The sequence below is a fragment of the Macrobrachium rosenbergii genome, chromosome 53 (assembly GCF_040412425.1).
Source record: "Macrobrachium rosenbergii isolate ZJJX-2024 chromosome 53, ASM4041242v1, whole genome shotgun sequence".
Classification (NCBI taxonomy): Eukaryota; Metazoa; Arthropoda; class Malacostraca; order Decapoda; family Palaemonidae; genus Macrobrachium; species Macrobrachium rosenbergii.
In genome coordinates, this window is record NC_089793.1 from 60522028 (window position 1) to 60543414 (window position 21387).

Consider the following 21387-nt stretch of genomic DNA (forward strand, 5'->3'; position numbering starts at 1 on the left):
GTATGTATGTATGTATGTATGTATGTATGTATGTATGTATATGTATATATATATATATATATATATTTATATATATATATATATATATATATATATATAAATATATATATATATATATATATATATATATATATATATATATATATATATGTATATATATATATATATATATATATATGTATATATATATATATGTATATATACATATATATATATATATATAGATATATATATATATATATATATATATATATGAAATTCTTTTATCAATAATCGTGATTTATATACAATCATGAAGTTATAATGTCGTTATCATTGCTCGCTACTCGAGAAAGATCTTCCGATGGAGAATTATCACCGAAGCGTGAGAGAAAGAGATAAATGAATATGACCACCGGGACTCGAACCCTGATACGGACCCATTCGGCGACTTCCAGACGTTACCACCGCACCATCAAGATCCTTGACGACGCGGGTGGTAACGTCTACCGGAGTTACAACGGGCCTATGTCAAGGGTCTCGTCCTGGTGGTACTTATTCATTTATCACTATAAAAATTCTCCTTCGGTGATAATTCTCCATCGGAGATACCTGAGGTAGCGTGAATTTGATATTAAGCAACATTAGTAGTTTATGAATATATATATATATATATATATATATATATATATATATATATACATACATATATATATGGAAATAAATACAATTAAAATAATAAAAAAGAAATCATTAAAATCAAAAACAAATATATAAATAAAATTAAAGAATAATAGATAAAAATATATAATAATAAAAGTAAAATAATAAATAAAAATAAAAAATAAATGAAAGTAAATAAATAAATAAAAAGAAATAAAAATAAAGAAATTCAATAAAAAATTTGTAAAAATTTAATAGATATAAAAAATAAAAATGAATGATTTATAAATATAAATATTTAAAAACTAGATAAAAAAAATAAATAAAAAATAAATAAAAACAAATAAAAATATTTTTTTTAATAAATAGATAAATATATGAACAAAGGAATAAATAATAAATAAGTAAATAAAAATATACAAAAATATAAAAAAGAATTAAATATATATATAAAATAAATTAAAATAAAGAAAACTAAATAATATAAAAAACTAATAAAATATAATTAAATAAAATAAATAAAAGAAATAAATATAAAAAATTAAAAAATAAAACTACAATAAATAAATAAAAATAAACATATAAAAATTAATAAAATAAAATGAATAAATAAAAATAAAAACAAATAAATAATAATGAATAAATAAAAATAAAAATAGATAAATACAAATAAATAATAATAAATAAAAATAACACAAAATTCATAAAAAACTAAAAGTAATAAATAAATAATAATGTAATAAAAAATCTAAAATAAATATAGAAAATAAAACTAAATAAAAATCAATAAATAAAAATAATGATTACTGAAAAACGGAAAATGAATTAAAAGTAAGCTATAGTATTAAATAAAAATAAATAAATAGAAATAAAAAAATTCAAATACATAAAATAAAAATACAAATAAATTAATAAGAATAGTGCAATTAAATAAACTGCAAATAAATTAATATAAATTTAATAAATAAAAAATTAAAAAAAGTAATAATGATAGAAAATACAAATATAAATATCAATAAGAAAATAGATAATAAATAAATAAATAAAAAACAAATAAATATAAAAAATAAATAAATAAATAATAACACATAAATAAAAATAAATAAGTAAAAAATAAATAAATAAATAAATAAAAATAATTTAAAATAATAAATAAAAATAAAAATAAATAAATAAAAATGAATAAAAGTGAATAAATAAAAATAAATAAATAAAAATGAAAGTAAATATGCAATTAAAGTTAAATAATAATAAATAAGTATTATTAACAAGGATGGTTGTATTATGCGAATTTATCTTATGCAGTGTCTTTTCTATTTACCTTATGATTCGCTTTTCGGGCGCACATCGATAAATGATACCGGCAGGAACCTCGCCCCGATGCCCCTGAACGCATAGAGCTCTTCAGTAAAGGACAATTTCACCATAAATATAAAGAAGACAAACGCGCCCTCAAGAACATCATCGAGAATAATGTCAGCCCCGTTAACTCCAACAAGAATATTCATCTGGTTATTATTACAAGAGCAAAAAGACGAGCAGCCTGGTAATGAGTAACAACCCAGCGCCCCCTCAACAGGACCCCTTGAAGAAAACCATTGTGGTATACCGGTACTCATGCCCCGTCCGAGGATGCCTCGGTTCTTACATCGGTATGACCACCATGCGTTTCTCCAAGAGGATTTCCTGCAACGCCCAAGAAGGAGCCATCTTTAACCATGCCAGGACCGCCCATAACCAGAGAATAGCAAGAAAAGACATAATCACGAACGTTGAAGTAATTGACCGAACTACCGACCACCGCCGCCTGCGCCTATTGGAAGCATTGCACACTGGGAATGAGAAACCAACCCTCAACATTACTCAGGAAACCTTTCTCCTCCCCACGGCCGCCAGGAGACTTGCACCGAGCGACCCCCATAGCGAACGAGCGAATCAAAATTCGGCATCTGAGGATTGAGCCCCGAACATCACCAAGGGAGAGAAGGCTCCGCCTGAGATGACCTGACCCAGGCAGCCAATCATAATTCAGCAGTGATCAAGAACCCCCTATAAATACCGACTCGAGCACCTTGTTTCTTCAGATCTTCTTCAACCACGTCCAGAGGATGGCCAACGAGCTGCTCGAAACATGTCGACGGTACCTAAAACAGAACCTGAATCCAGACAACAACGAAGAATTTCTGATTGGATATTTGAATAAATACTTCCTCATCCCACACACTATCCTTTTTCCTATATGAATATCGGCCCGAAAAGCGAATCATAAGGAAAATAGAAAAGACACTGTATAAGATAAATTCGCGTTATACAGCCATCTTTTTTAATAAGACCTGTTTAAAAGACGGTCTACTCCCTTCAAATAAATAAGTATATAGCATTGAATAACAATAAATAAATGAATAAATAAAAATGAAAGAAATGAAGATATAAATAAAAATAAATAAATAAAAAATAATATAAATTAAATATAAATTAATAAGATATATGATAATAATTAAATAAATAAAATAAAAATCAATAGAAATAAAAACAAATAAAGTAAAGAAAATAAAAATAAATGAAACAAAAAAATTCAATAAAACTAAACAAAAGATTTTTAAAAATGCCTAATAAGTAAATAAAAATAAAAAAAACTATAAAATAAAAATAAATTATTAAAAATAATGTTAAATAAATAAATAATTAAATAATAAGATACATAAATACAAATTCATAAATGAAAATAAATAAAAATAAAAAAAATAAGTAAATGAAAATAAATAAATAAATAAATAAAATAAATAAAAATAAATAAAATAAATAAATAAAAATATAAATTAAAAAATACATGAATAAATAAATAAAAATAAATAACTATAAAATGAATAAATAAAAATAAAAAATAAGTAAAATTAAATAAATGAAAATAAATAAAATAAATGAAAATATCAAATAAAACAAATAAATAAAAATAAATGAGTAAAAAAATGCAAATAAATAAATAAATAAATAAATAAATAAATAAATATGAAGCAACAAATAAATAAATAAATAAAAAATAAATATAAATAAAGAATTAAATAAAAATAAATAAATTAATTAATTAGCTGATTATTAAAAAATTCAAAAAATATAAAAATAAATAATTAACAATAAATGAATAAATAAAAATAAATCAATGAAAAAAAAAACAAATGTAAATAAATAAATAAATAAATAAATAAAAAGAAATATATTTAAATAAAAAGAAATTAAAAATATATAAATAAAAAAAATAAAAAAATAAAATAAATAAAAATAAATTAAATAAATAAAATTAAATAAATAAATGAAAGTAAATAAATAAATAAATAAAAATAAATAAATAAAAAAATAAAAAAATAAATAAAAGTAAATAATAATTAAATTAAAATAAATAAAAATAAATAAATAAATAAAAATTAAATATAAATAAAAAAAATAAATAAAAAAAATAAATAAAAAATAAATAAATAAAATTAAATAAATAAATAAAAAATAAATACATATATAAATGAAAAACAAGTTAGAAATGAGGAAAAAGTAATAAATAGATAAAAGATAATAAATAAATAAAGAAATAAAAAAATTACAATAATGAAAAACTAATAAAAATATGGAAAAAATAAAAAAATTAATAATAAATAAATAAATTATTAAAAACAAATAAAATAAAAAAAGTATGAAATAAATAGAAAAATAAATATGAAAAAGTTAAATAAATAAGCAAAGATAAATAACTAAATAAAAATAAATGAAATAAAATATAAATATAAAAATAAATAAAAGTAAATAAATAAAAATAAAAATGAATAAATAAAAAAACTTAATAAATAAAACTATAAAGTTAAATCATAATAGATAATGTTAATAAAAATATAGAAATAAACACAAATAAAAATAAAAATATAAAAGTAAATAAAGTGTAAAATTAAATAAAAAATAAATAAATAAAACTAAATAACACCAAGTAAAAATAAATAAAAAATTAATATAGAAAATAAATGATAAATAATACATATAAATAAATAAAAATAAATAAATAATATATAAATAAAAAATAAAGATTAATAAACAAAATTAATATAAATAAATTAAAATGAATAAATAAAAATAACTAAAAAATAAATAAAAATTAAAAATAATAATCCAAAATAAATAAATGAAAACAAACCTAAAAAAATAAATAAGAAATAAAAATGAATATATGAACAATGAATTCAAATTAGTAAATAATAAAAATGTATAAATAAAAATATAAAAAAAAATAAATAGTACCAAATAAGTAAATAAAATTTATTGGATATGAATATAAATAAATAAAGAAAAATAATATTAGTGAAAATATATAAATAAAAAATAATATAAAATAAAAAAATAAAAAAATAAAATAGATTAAAATAAATTAAATAAATATATTAAAATAAAATAAATAAAATAAAAAATATATAAATAAATATAAATAAACAAATATGTAGAAGTAAATAAATAAAAATTAAATAAAAAAATAAAATATAAATTATAAATAACAATAAATAAATGAAAATGTATAAATAAAATATGACAAAAATAAACAAAAATAAAAATAAATATAAATAATAAATAAAAAATTAAATAATTAAAAATAAACAAATATGATTGAAATAAATAATATAAATAAATAAAATTAAGTAAACAATGATAAATAACAATAAATAATAAAAAAACAGATAAATAGAAATAAATTAAAATAAACATATAAAATAAGAATATATAATAAATGAATAAAAAATTAATTATAATATGCAAAATAATTCAAAATAAATGGATAATAAAAAAGAAATGATAAACAAAACATAAGGAATTAAAATAAAGACAAATAAATAAATAATAAATTAATAAATAAAAATAAAATAAAAATAATACAATAAATAATATAAATAATTAAAAACGAATAAATATAAAAATATAAATAAAATATAATTAAAATTTATATATAATATTAATAAAAAAAATAAATATAATATATAAATAAAAATAATTACAATTTATATATAATATTAATAAACATAAATGGAAATATATAAAAGAAAATAAGAAAATAAACAAAATGAAAAAAGAAATAAAAATAAACATAAGTAAATAAAATCATATAAAGAAATAAAAATAAATATATGAAATAAATAAATAAAAATAAACAATTTAAAATAAAAAAAACAAAAATAATAAATAAAAATAAATAAACACATAAAGTAGAAAATAAATGAGAATAAATAAAAATGAATAAATAGATAAAAAATCAAAAATAAAATAAATAAAATAAATAAAAATAAATAAATAAAAAAATTAAATAAATTAAAATTAATAAAAATAAATATAAAATAAAAATAAATAAATAAAAATAAATATAAAAAAAATAAATAAAAAATAAATAAATAAAAATAAATAAACAAATGAAATAAATAAGAATAGATAAAAAAATCATGTATATTTTTGGATTTAATTGTACTAAATAACATTCACAAAAACATTATGAATACTAGTTAAAATACAAATAAATGTGAATGAATATTAGAAAAACATAGGCACAAAAACAGACAGAAATGCATAGAATTTTGCTGAAAAGAAAGATAAAAAAAAATAAAAAAAAAATAAAAATATGGGAATCAATATTTTAAATAACTGAGGATAAAGAACGAATGTGATGTAAATAAAGTTTTAGTAATTATCAAGAAAACCCTAAAAAAGGACAAAATGTGGAAAAAAATAAGTTAAAATAGTTATAAGAATAGGAAATAAAACTGATTTTAATTTCTTTTTGTTTATTTATTCTTGTTAATTTATTTGTATTAATTTATTTTTAACTATTTTTATTTACTTTTATTAGGTTTTATTTATATTTTATTTATTTTCCTTTTTTCAGTTATTTTTATTTACATTAATTTATTTTTATTTATTTATTTTATTGGTTATTTCATATTTTAATTCATTATTTATAATCTTCTATTATAGTTAATACTTTTTATTTATTTTAATTGTTATTGACTATTGTTTATTTTTATTTATTTATTTTTTAATACTTATTCATTATTATGTATTTACTCTCATTTATTTATTTTCATTTTCTAATTTTATTTATTTATTTATTTTATCTTTATTTGTGCTCATTAACTTATATTTATTTCTGTATATTTATACTTATTTATTTTCATTTATTATATATTCATTTATTTTATTTATTTATTTATTTATTTATTCTTTATAAATAAACAAATAAAATATAATTAAAAATAATAAATAAAATTAATAAAAACTATGAAAATAGACGTATAAAAATAACCAAATAAATAAACAAAAATAATAAAAAAATGAAGTAAATAAAAATAGTTAAATAAAAATGAATGTAAATAAACAAATAAAATAAATAAATATTAAATAAGTATAAAAAATAAAAGAATAAATAAATATAAATAATAAAAAATAAATAAATATTAATAAAGTCGTATATAACATTGGATAAAAATAAATAAATCAATAGAGAAAAATTAAGGAAATGAAGATATATAAATAAGAGTAAATAAATAAAAAATAATATACATGAAATAAAAACAAATAAACTATATGAAAATAAAAAAAATGAAAAAGAAAAATAAAGTAAATGAAAGTAAAAAAATAAAAACAAATAAAACTAATTAAATAAAATTAATTAAAACCAAATAAAAAAAAAATGCCTAAAAAGCAAATAAAAATGAGAAAATACATAAAAATTAATAAAAAAATATATAAATTAAAATAAATAAATAAAAATAAATAAAAAAAATAAACAAATAAAAAAGTAAGTAAATGAAAATGCATAAGATAAACAAAATTAATCAATAGGTCACTGTATATAGGTTTTATTGACCTAGAAAAAGCATTTGACTAAGTAACTAGAAACAAATTATGGAGATATTTAGGAGAGGTATATGGAACGGGTGGTATGCTGGGGGCCGCAATAAAGAGCACGTACGAATCATGCGCAAACAATGTAATGACCGGATTCGAAAATTATAAATGGTTTAGTGTAACAACGGCTGTCAGAGAAGGAAGTGTACTTTCTCCACTCTTGTTCATCGCTTACATTGACAAAGTTATAAAGGACTTTAAAGAAATGATTAACATTACAGGAGACATAATGCTTTATGCAGATGGTGTAGCTTTATTTACATATGACCAAGAGGAATTAGAAGGAGCACTGTTATGCTTAAATGATTGTTTAAAAGAAGCGAGACTAAGAATGAACATAGGAAAAACAGAAATATTAACAGTCAGCAAACAACCTCAAGCACTAACAAACATCATGATAAGGAATACAGTGATAAAGGATACCGACTCATTCAAATATCTAGGATGTGTGTTTACAGATAAGGGGAAAAAGCAGAGAGGAAATCGCTGAAATAATAAAGAAATATAACAGATGCTGTGGAGCCCTTTATCCACTGATGAGAGATGCGAATTTACCGAGAGAAGTAAAGAAAGTTCTATTCGAGGGATTGATAACATTAATAATGACATCTGGATAGGAGAGCTGGACAATGACAAGTAAAAACAGATATGAAAAGCCTGAGAACAATAATAAAAAACCATGAGAGATAGAATGAGAAATGAGAATGTTATGAGAATAGTAGGAGTGGCATTTGTGATGAACAAGATTGAGAAGGGACAGCTGAGATGTCCCAAGTGACATTTTCACCAGTAATATAACACAGCGTTTCCCTCATCACGAATAACAATCTCTTCCGAGACTGCCGACACACTATTTCTCTCCGAAGTATTCACTATAGGAACGTGTTTGTCCCCCACATGAAATATCTCAGAACTACTAGTATCCGAGACATGAGACACCAAATGTCCTCTCTCATCTTCCGCACAGGATTCGGTATTTACTCCCTCATCCTCAACCGGAAAATATCTGCTCAATGCATCTGCAACCACATTATGCTTACCTTCAATGTATTTGAGGCTTGCATCAAAATCTCTCAATGTCAAAAACCAACGTGCTCTCTTGGGCGATAAATTTGGCTTATTAGTGCTTTCTAGCAACGGTTGATGATCTGTAAAAATCTCAACTTTATTTCCCATCAACAACATCTGAAATGAACAAGGTTAGAGACGACTGCGAAAGCCCTTTGTCCACAACTGACATCATCAGCCTTTCGTTACTACTCACGCGTTTTGAACTTTCTGCCAGAAAGCAACGATGTAATTTTCCTCAAATTTCTGCATCAAACACGCACCTGTACCTTCCTGACTCGCGTCAGTCACCAAGGTGAACGGTTGACTAAAATCTGGAAACTTAAAAACAGGTGGGTTCACTAAAGCATTCTTAAGCTTCTCAAAAGCTAACTGCTAATAGATCTGTCAATGGAGACGCTATTGTAGAAAAATTCCGCACAGAACGGCCAAATGAAACCAGACATACCTAGGAATGAACGAATCTGCTTCCTGTTTTATAGGGAACTGGAAAACCCACGATATTCCTGACTTTGTCAACATCCACTTGACTCTTTCTTTAGAGAGATAACATGACCAGATAAACGATTTCTTTCATCAGAAACTCACACATTTAACCAATTTGACCTTAACCCAGCGAACTGTAATCACTTGAGGACTCTTTAACACCTTAGATGTTCTTCGATTGCATTCAGCATATGAGAATGTCATCCATGTACACAAATACTGACTTTCCTAATAAACCGTGAAGTACTGTGTTAACCGTTGTAAATGTTATTGGGGACCCTTGTAATCCGAAAGGCATCCTATTAAACTCGTAATGCCCCTTTGGTATAGAAAATGCTGTAAATTTACGACTATTCTCGCTAAGCAGAACTTGCAAAAACCCCTGCATGAGATCAATAGACGAATATATATTCTTGCCACCGATTTCAACAAACAAATCAGTCAAACAGGCTACCGGTATCTATCTGGGCATGTCTGTCTAATTTACGAAAGTCTACGCATACTCTGATGCTACCGTCTTTCTTTGGGACCGCTAGTAAAGAAAAATTAAAAAGGCGAGGAACTGGGCTCAATAATACCTTCCGACTCCCACTTGAACTTTTTTCTACTTCTCTTCTAATCTTAAAAAGGAATTCGATACGTTGAATATATATGGGATTTACCTTTCTCTCTAGGCGGATTGAATGTTCTAAAACATCTGTAACCCTAGCTTATCTCCCTTCAAAGCACAATATCTAAATATTCTTCAACACTTTCTACTTTATCTGTATACTCGGAATAATCAGTTTTAGCTAAACAAGTTCGTGAAAAGATCGACTTGAATTGTAGCCTCGTTGGGAAACATATTACCGTCTCCACAAAAACTCACTATCTTATGTTCTTCCTTAAACTCTTCAAAATCAATTACATAAGTACCCTTGTAATATTTTTTCACTGAATCTTGATAGCTTACCAATTCTGCTGCAGTTACGCCTGCGACTGAAACTTCATTTATTGATACCGTACTTACAACGTCTTTGAATTTCTCGGTTCCCTCAACAACGCACACTTGAGACGGCAAATTCTTCTCTTTCATCGACACTTTAATTAATGTAGAATTTGCGGGTGCAATTCAATATCTTCTAACAAAACTCCTTTTGAAAGACTTTTTGTGAATGTCTTCATTCTCTAATGAATGTGTTACATTACGCGCAGACTGCGTCCTGGGTTTCTCACAACTTATTTCCATGTTTCTCTATGGAACGAAACAACCTGGCTCACCTATTGTAATCCCCTGAATTCCAGTAGGAATGTTGATATTATGTCGCATACAAGAAGGGTATCCTAGCAAAACCATTTCACCTAAGGCATCCTCTTCTATGACCAAAATGGTTCTTACTATCGTCTTTTCACCGATACAAAGTGTAAGAGATGACGAACTCAAGATATTCAATCTTCTCTCGCCCGTACATCACACACTGTCTCATTAGTGTGACCAATTTACACTCTGGAAACTTCGAGTGAAAAAAATCAGCGTCTATCAGGTTAACTGAGCCGCTGGTGAATCAATGAAGATAGGAATTTCAATGCCATTAGAAAAACCACTTACAATCGGCCTATGTTCTAGTGATTCTAAGACCTGATTGCTCATTATCCTGTGTCCGTCTTCGAACTTATCCTGTGAAAATTCTGATGTTCATTTGTGTACCTAGAACTTGCATCATGTGGAATCTCTATTCTTTGTGGCTGGGCAAAATTTCCACCCATGGTCTGAAAAGATTTGCAAGCTGAACAATATCTCACTCGGGTAATTTGACTTCTTACTATGTCCCACCTTATCACAGTTAAAACAACGAATCGTTGTGACTGATCTCTCTGAGTTTCGACTCCACTCGTGCACACGCTTTCACTCCTGCATCATTTCCCAGATGTGAAGTACTAGCATTATTCCGTGGTTCTGAAACCGCTGCTGAAATTCTAGCACCTCCTTCACAAAACTACCGTCCAGCGTCGGGCATTTTGATATATTTTTGTTAATCTGAGCAAACAAAAAGGATTAATCTGTATTCTGATCAATTCTTTTATCGAAACCATCTACAATCACATCCGGAACCGTCGTCAAAAGGCAGGCGAAGTGTAACAATTTTTCAAAATTATCTAAGGAGATATTATTTCCATTTACCCATGAAGAGTTTTTCATAGATTTCTTTATCTCACCTACTGCATCAAATAAGCGAGCACTGTACGTGATTAATGAATCATTACCTTTCCTAGTTCTGATAAGCGCTCGTAAATTCTGAACAACGCATTCTCGGTCGATCCCGCCATAAGATGCACGTAAAAATTCCTGAAGGTCTTTCCAAGATTTACACTTTCTGAACCCGAAACTGCGTGCTCGTTCTCCAATATCCCCTTTGTCTAAGTCTAAGAAAGCTTTTGCTTCTGTTAAAGCTTCGGCGCCATCCGCAATTTTCTTAGAATTCAGATAATTATTTACTGATTCAATGAATGTTTCAACATTCTGAGTCGACTTCCCGTCAACTAACCCTTTAAAATTTGTAAAACCTGCATTGAAGTTCGTCAACCTATGGCATACCATTGATTGTGACGTACTTGCGTCTGAGTCAGGCGTTTTGTGAATAATCACACGCCCTGACATAATAACATGAAATAAAATTAGATAAGATGGAAGAAAAAACAATCCCCAAAAAAAAGAAAACGGAAGAACTTGCCTTATGACTCGTGACTGCTAAACAGAAAACAGGAGCCCTGCGCCACTAGCAAGAATGGGAACTCGAAAGAAGATGGAAGATGTTACTTCGCCTGATATTGCAAGATCAAATTATATTTCACTTAATTAACTCACAATCGCCACTTCATTCACACTTATCTGTGTGTTTCTTTAACCCCAAACTACTCTTACATATCAGCCCAGACCTATTTTCACAATTCACTCACCCTGAATACTTAAATAGAAAAAAACTAATCGGGACAACGCGTAATTTTGCATGTAGTTATCCCCATCGTGTTTAAGATCTCGACACTGCTCTCAGCTTTCTGTGTTGTGCCTACGGCTATCATCATCACAATATGCCTCAGGCGCAGTGTTATCAATTTACCTATTTCTCCTATCCCTCTTTCGCTATCTTAACCCCAAACATCGCTGCTATCATTTAAACTTTTAACCGCTGCCGCCAATTAAAATTAACGACCACCGCTGCCACCAATAAAATCTGTTACACCTACAGATTCAAACATTCCTTTCGAAATGCTATGTAACGTGTTTCGCAGCCTAACTCCAGGAGATGGGTAACCCGCAACTCTCTCGCTCCCCTCTCTCTCTCTCTATCTCTCTCTCTCTCTCTCGCACTCAACCCACAGATTTCTCTCTCTCTCTCCAACACCATCCTCAAAATGGATAATTTCAAGTGAAAACACAATCTTTCCCTACATGTTGATTTATTATCAAACAAAACCCAACAAGTAATGAATTAACAAAGAAAAGATTAAAATGCATACTAAATGAATTATTTAAGTCAAAAATAGTCTAATTCAAGATTTAATCTTACCTGGCTAAAAAGCTTCACACTCAAACTCACAAACCCATCGTAGACATTATACGTCTAGTCTTAAAGTCAACCACATTGAAAGCAACCACTAAACTGCAAAGATTGCAGTGTCCTTCTTCTAAACCACAGCAACCCCCACAGACATCTGTTGATAATCAAACAAATAGTAATCTCCCACAAATACAGTATACAAGCATGTGATATAATAATGAAAGTCTAAAATGCATGGTTAACCAATGTCAAATCAGAACACAGTAAAATAGAATATTAAAGAGACATAAATGACTAAGTGGCCACCTCCCCACAAATTCATATGTATTGGATATAAAATTCACAAGTCTACAGTCCACAGAAAAAAGAGAAGTCTGATTTACCTTAATCATACTGGGTTTCTAAGAGATTGGAAACACATGTGCCACGTCTGGATTTGATATCGCTCTTGCTTAGTTAATAACAACCAGACCTAACTTTAGCAGAACGCTAGACACAATCTCCATTTTTCTAACGTGCACGAACTTACGTACTTGCATGCCAGTCGTCGGTCATCACAAACTAGCCAATATTGTGTGTTCATCGAGCCAAAACAGCTGAAGCAATCGAACTATCTGCTGACTGCAACGATTTTGGCAACTGTGTAACGTCCTAGTTCCACTTTGAAGCGTTCCTCTGTTCTCTCTCTATCACACTATGATTGAATATACACAATTCTAAAATCAAGCATTACATTACTTATTTATATATATATATATATATATATATATATATAAATTTCACTACGTCGGGATCGAACCCAGGTCTCTCAGGTGGAAAGCAAGGGCGTTATCCACTAGGCCATACAAGTCTAAAAGAAGCTGGAACCTGAGAGCAACTGCACCCAAGGAATTACCTGGGCAAGCTAACTGCTTGCATAATAGCATAAATATTTATTGCTTTGAACATCTCTTTTCTGAGTGAATAAGATAGAAATCATCAACACACAATCACGTGTGGAACAGAAATAAATTTCTGACTCACGTTGGGATCGAACCCAGGTCTCTCAGGTGGAAAGCAAGGGCGTTATCCACTAGGCCATACAAGTCGATCCCGACGTGAGTCAGAAATTTATTTCTGTTCCACATGTGATTGTATGTTGATGATTTCTATCTTATTCACTCAGAAGGGATAATTCGAATGAAATGCTGCCTATTGGGTCATTGCTGAGTCGGGAAGTTGGGGAAAACTCGCTGGTATGCAAGCAGTTAGCTTGCCCAGGTAATTCCTTGGGTGCAGTTGCTCTCAGGTTCCAACTTCTTTTAGACTTGTATGGCCCAGTGGATAACGCCCCTGCTTTCCACCCGAGAGACCCGGGTCTGATCCCACGTGAGCAGAAATTTATTTCTGTTCCACACGTGATTGTGTTGAACATTTCTATCTTATTCACTCAGAAGGGATAATCAATGAAATGATGTCTATTGGGTCATTGCTGAGTCGAAGTTGGGGAAAACTTCTCGGATATGCGAAGCAGTTAGCTTGCCCAGGTAATTCCCCAACCAGTTGCTCTCAGGTTCCAACCCCTTTAGACTTGTATGGCCCAGTGGATAACGCCCTTTGCTTTCCACCCGAGACCTGGGTCTGATCCCGACGTGAGTCGAAATTTGGTTTCCACACGTGATTGTGTGTTGATGATTTATATATATATATATATATATATATATATATATATATATAATGAATACAAATAAATAATAAAAAAAGAAATCATTAAAATAAAAATAAATATATAAATAAAATTAAAGAATAATAAATAAAATAAAAAAAAATTAAAAGTAAATAAATAATTAAAAAGAAATAAAAAAAAAAATTCAATAAAAAATTAGTAAAAATTTAATAGATATAAAAATAAAAATTAATGAATTAATAAATATAAATATTTAAAAACTAGATAAAAAATAAATAAAAAATAAATAAAAACAAAAAAAGTAATTTTTTTAAATAAATAAATAAATATATAAACAAAGGAATAAATAATAAATAAGTAAATAAAAATATATAAAAATATAAAAAAGAATAAAATAAATATATAAAATAAATTAAAATAAAGAAAATTAAATAATATAAAAATAAAACTAATAAATATAATTAAATAAAAATAAATAAAAGAAATAAATATATAAATTATAATAAACGACAAATAAATAAAAATAAAAATATTAAAATAAATAAAAATTAATAAAATAAAATGAATAAATAAAAATAAAAACAAATAAATAATAATGAATAAATAAAAATAAAAATAGATAAATACAAATAAATAATAATAAATAAAAATAAAAAAAATTTCATAAAAAACTAAAAGTAATAAATAAATAATATAAAAAATATAAAATAAATATAAAAAATAAAACTGAATAAAAATCAATAAATAAAAATAAAGATTACTGAAAAATGGAAAATGAATTAAAGGTAAGCTATAGTATTAAATAAAAATAAATAAATAGAAATAAAAAAATTCAAATACATAAAATAAAAACACAAATAAATTAATAAGAATGAACGCAATTAAATAAATCAAAATAAATTAATATAAATTTAATAAATAAAAAATTATAAAAGTAATAATGATAGAAAATACAAATATAAATATCAATAAGAAAATAAATAATAAATAAATAAACAAAAAACCAATAAATATAAAAATAAATAAATAAATAATAACATAAATAAATATGTATAATTAATTATAAATGAATATAATAAATAAATAAAAAATAATTTAAAATAATAAATAAAAATAACCAAATAAATAAATAAAACTGAATAAAAAGTGAATAAATAAAAAAAAATAAATAAAAATGAAAGTAAATATGCAATTAAAGTTAAATAATAACAAATAAGTATTATTAACAAGGATGGTTGTATTATGCGAATTTATCTTATGCAGTGTCTTTTCTATTTACCTTATGATTCGCTTTTCGGGCACACATCGAAAAATGATACTGGCAGGAACCTCGCCCCGATGCCCCTGAACGCATAGAGCTCTTCTGTAAAGGACAATTTCACCATAAATATAAAGAAGACAAACGCGCCCTCAAGAACATCATCGAGAATAATGTCAGCCCTGTTAACCCCAACAAGAATATTCATCTGGTTATTTATTACAAGAGCAAAAAGACGAGCAGCCTGATAATGAGTAACAACCCAGCGCCCCCTCAACAGGACCCCTTGAAGAAAACCAGTGTGGTATACCGGTACTCATGCCCCGTCCGAGGATGCCTCAGTTCTTACATCGGTATGACCACCATGCGTTTCTCCAAGAGGATTCCTGCAACGCCCAAGATGAGCCATATCTTTTAACCATGCCAGGGAATTGCCCATAACCAGAGAATAGCAAGAAAAGATATAGTCACGAACATGAAAATAATTGACCGAACTACCGACCACCGCCGCCTGCGCCTATTGGAAGCATTGCACACTGGGAAGGAGAAACCAACCCTCAACATTACTCAGGAAACCTTTCTCCTCCCCACGGCCGCCAGGAGACCTGCACCGAGCGACCCCATAGCAACGAGCGAATCAAAATTCGGCATCTGAGGATCGAGCCCCTGAACATCAACAAGGAGAGAAGGCTCGCTTGAGATGACCTGACCCAGGCAGCCAATCATAATTCAGCACTGATCAAGAACCCCCTATAAATACCGGCCCGAGCACCTTGTTTCTTCAGATCTTCTTCAACCACGTCCAGAGGATGGCCAACGAGCTGCTCGAAACATGTCGACGGTACCTAAAACAGAACCTGAATCCAGACAACAACGAAGAATTTCTGATTGGATATTTGAATAAATACTTCCTCATCCCACACAATATCCTTTTTCCTATATGAATATCGGCCAGTTGCTGACTAACATCGTTGAGCCCGAAAAGCGAATCATAAGGAAAATAGTAAATACTGTATAAGATAAATTCGCGTTATACAGCCATCCTTTTTAATAAGACCTGTTTAAAAGACAGTCTACTCCCTTCAAATAAATAAGTATATAGTATTGAATAACAATAAATAAATGAATAAATAAAAATGAAAGAAATGAAGATATAAATAAAAATAAATAAATAAAAAACAGTATAAATTAAATATAAATAAATAAGATATATGATAATAATTAAATAAATAAAATAAAAATCAATAAAAATAAAAACAAATAAAAGTAAAGAAAATAAAATAAATGAAACAAAAAAGTCAATAAAACTAAAAAAAAAATTTAAAAAAATGCCTAAAAAATAAATAAAAATAAAAAAACAATAAAATAAAAATAAATTATTAAAAATAATGTTAAATAAATAAATAATTAAATAATAAGATACATAAATACAAATTCAAAAATAAAAATAAAAAAAAAACAATAAAGTTAGCAAATAAAAATAAGTAAGATAAATAAATAAAATAAATAATAATAAATAAAAATATATAAATAAAAATATCAAATTAAAAACATACGAAGAAAAATATATAAAAATAAGTAACTATATAATGAATAAATAAAAATAAAAAATAAGTAAAATCAAATAAAAGAAAATAAATAAAATAAATGAAAATATTAAATAAAACAAATAAATAAAAATAAATAAATGAGTAAAAATGCAAATAAATAAATAAATATGAAACAACAAATGAATAAATAAATAAATAAAAAATAAATATAAATAAAGAATTAAATAAAAATAAATAAATTAATTAATTAGCAGATTATTAAAAAAATCATAAAAAATATAAAAATAAATAATTAACAATAAATGAATAAATAAAAATAAATCAATGAAAATAAAAAATAATTATAAATAAATAAATAAAAAGAAATATATTTAAATAAAAAGAAATTTAAAAAATTATATAAATAAAAATAAATAAAAATTTATAAAATAAATAAAAGTAAACTAAATAAATAAGATTAGATAAAATAAATGAAAGTAAATAAGTAATTAAATAAAAACAAAAGAAATAAAAAAATAAAAAAAAATTAAAAGTGAATAAGAAGTAAATAATAATTTTAAAAATTTTAAATAAATAAAAAAATTAATAAATAAATAAAAAAAGATGAAAAGTAAATAAGACAAATGGAAATGAAAATAAATAAAAAACAAAAATAGAAAAATAAATAAAATTAAATAAATAAATAAATAAATAAATACATATATAAATAAAAAACAAGTTAAAAATAAGGAAAAAGAATAAATTTAATAAATGATAATAAATAAATAAAGAAATAAAAAAAATGAAAAATGTATGTATATAAAGGCAATGCCACAAAGGAAAGTGAAACAACGGAATGGCGTTAGGACTGTCGACTTACTGTCCTTTACTTAGCAGACTGGTAGAAATATAAAGAAATGTTTTTAAAGAAAGCTCGTATAAATGAGAGATGGGGAATATAAATGAAAATACTCGTATGAAGAATTGTAGATCTACCAAAAGAGGGACGTTTTTAAAATAAGCTTTTAGTATTCTGTAAAAGAAAACTATTGTGCCGGCTTTGTCTGTCCGTGCGCACTTTATTCTGTCCGCACTTTTTTATGTCCGCATTTTTTCTGCCCTCCCTCAGATCTTAAGAACTACTGAGGCTAGAGGGCTCCAAATTGGGATGTCGATAATCCGCCCTCCAATCATGAAGCATACCGAATTGCAGCCCTCTAGCCTTAGTAGTTTACACTTTATTTAAGTTTGAAGTTAGCCATGGTTGTGCTTCTGGCAACGATATAGGACAGGCCACCACCGTGCCGTGGTCGAAGTTTCATGGGGCACGGCTCATACAGCATTATACCGAGATCAACGAAAGGTAAATCTATTTTCGGTGGCCTTGATTATACGCTGTAGCGGCTGTGCAGAAAATTTGATTGAGCCGAAGAAACTTCTGCGCATTTTTTACTTGCTTAATATTAATATGCATCAGTATCACAATTTAAAGAGAACTGGAGGCAATTTAACAAAATTCTGAATATCCTGCTGGAGACATCAGAACGCATTTATTCATCTTTGTTAAGTCATTACATCATAAGTGTCAGAACGATTAGTAAAATATCACAAGTATGGATAAAAGAAACATTTGCACCTTTTGTTTAACAAATTGTCAGAAAACCTGAGCTGTGTTTGCATATATGAATTTTAACTGAAATCCCGAATACGTGCAGTTGCAGTGAAAGCAAGTGACAGATACTCTGGAAAAAGAGGTGTTAGACTCACATGAAAGCGAGTCTGTACTCTGGGAACAAAAGGGAAAATAAGAATCGCTGGAGATGGGCAGAAGAATCATAATGGAATTTTCGATCCTTGGGAAAATATGCAACAGTTTCTATTAGCTTTTAAAAGCGCCAAGACTTAGAGGCGTATATGCACATATAATGTAGATGACATTAAGTGTTCTATTATCATTATTCGAGAAAATTCTTTTAGCGTCCCAACAATGCGCCTTGCTTATAACGAGACTTTGGAATAAAAAATCATTCTTGTTTTCCCTTTGCAAAATTTGCTGATCTTTATTGTTAATGTTGTCGTTCATATGTAGTTGCTTCGCTTGAAGATTCAAGAATTCTTGCTATGATATAAAAATTATTTTTTCTATTCGAGAAGGTCAGAGTTTGCTTAGACAAAATACAAAACTTTTGCCTGGTTTTCTCTCCATCGCAGAAATTAATTTTTACTTCCATTAGGCAGCTTTAGTTGAACCGTAAGTGTTGGTCAATTTGGTGATAATAAACACTTGAACATCTACTGGCATAGATATGGATCCTGTATTGTTTCAACAGTTCGGTGCACGGAAAGGTCCCTTATGCTGGTAACACAATCTTCCAAGGTCGACTGAAATGTTCTTTCTTCAGGTTTTTCGAAATTCTCTTTGCAATTAACATTTCAAATATTTTTCCATATAAAATGAAACGTCTTTTTCCCTTAATCTTTCGCTGAAGCAACAAATACATTAGATATCATAATTAGGCCACTGAAATAACCTGTATTTTAAATAGGGAGTATTTCAATTACGTAACTTTTCCACTCATTTATCTTGCATGCAGTGTAACTAATGTCACCGCTATTTGAGTGTTCTTTCTGCTGATGACGTTTTCTTTGCATTTTTTTTCTTTTTTTTTTTGGACGGTTGTACTAAAAGTGTTCATTCCTAAGCTCAGTAATTGAGATATTTTGTTTCATAATAAGATGCATCAAATGAACTGACCGCTAATAATTAAGGAAAAGCAAAAACCAATAACACTTCCATTGTGTCAAAGCAAATGGTCATGGTTTTACGTACTAATTACCTATAAAGTCGACAATAATACTCTTGTAAGAGTTTATCGGTCCCTTAACCTTAATTCTACGTAAATAATAACTGTTGTGTACTGGAGTCGATATTTTATTCCTTGAAGGTTTCTGTAATTATATTTACCATCATTTTCCTGAAATAACACGAATCCCGAAATGTCTTTGCCATTATGAGAGATATATACACTGTCTTTGCATTTAAAAAAAGAAAGCCCAAGAACAAACAATAATGAGCACCCACCTTCCCTAATGCACTTGTCTCAGCGGCCACTTGTTGTAACACTATACACTCTACAGCTCAGAAAGAGAAGCACAGCTCTTGGGCCTTCCAGGAATATGTTCCTTTAAAAGAAACTCGTGCTTTGGGACGAGTCTTCTTCGTCGGAGTGGTGGAAGAAGAACTGACTTTTGGACCAGAGGAGCAATATCACAGATTCAGTGTTACGGTCATTGTTTAGGCTGACGGAGATGATAAGGGAAGGTCTCCAATTATTCTGTCAACTTCCTTTAATGACGAAAGATAGGAAGATATTATACCTCTACTTTGAAACGCGTTGTAATTGAGCTTCTCAATTAGAATAAATAAAAATCATATGAATATATTTCTCATGTACTTTATATCCCCTTTTCTTATGTTTTTATTTTAATGACCATGGCATTCCTGCGGTTATTTATGGTTACACAGCATCAAAGCAGCACGCACTACCCCTGGGGGAGGGTAGAACCTGTGAGTGAAAGTATTTCCCGACAAAGGATTTAGCCCTTTGATCGTTGCCCTTACTTTGCCAGCGTTAATAAGCTTTTGCTAATTACAAACTAACTTTGGGAACAGTAACCTTAAAGGTAATGTAATGTTCCCATAATATTTCACTCATGTCTTCACTAGTACAGAACTGATAAAAAATAATGGAAGCTTTAGCGACTAAACTAGTTACTCAGGTTTAAAGATATACAGTATATCTAGGTTTCCAGTACGGGTTTGACTCAGAAGATATTTTTCAGATTCAATTGTCACTGAAATGCTTCACTTTAACTGAATTCCTGGATTGTATATTTTATCACTTATTGTGTGTGTGTGTGTGTGTATATATATATATATATATATATATATATATATATATATATATATATATATATATATATATATATATATATATATATATATATATATATATATATATATATATATATATATATATATATATATATATATATATATATATATATATATATATATATATATATATATATATATATATATATATATATATATAAGTGAATGTGTGTTTGTTTGTGTGTAATAGAAATCAAACTGTTTGGCAAACCCAGTCAAAATGTTACCCAAGGAAACTTGTAACTCAAAATCAAACCCCTACCCCCATGAAAGACATCAGACATAGACAAAATGAATGTAATTTTCGTTTTTACCAGTCC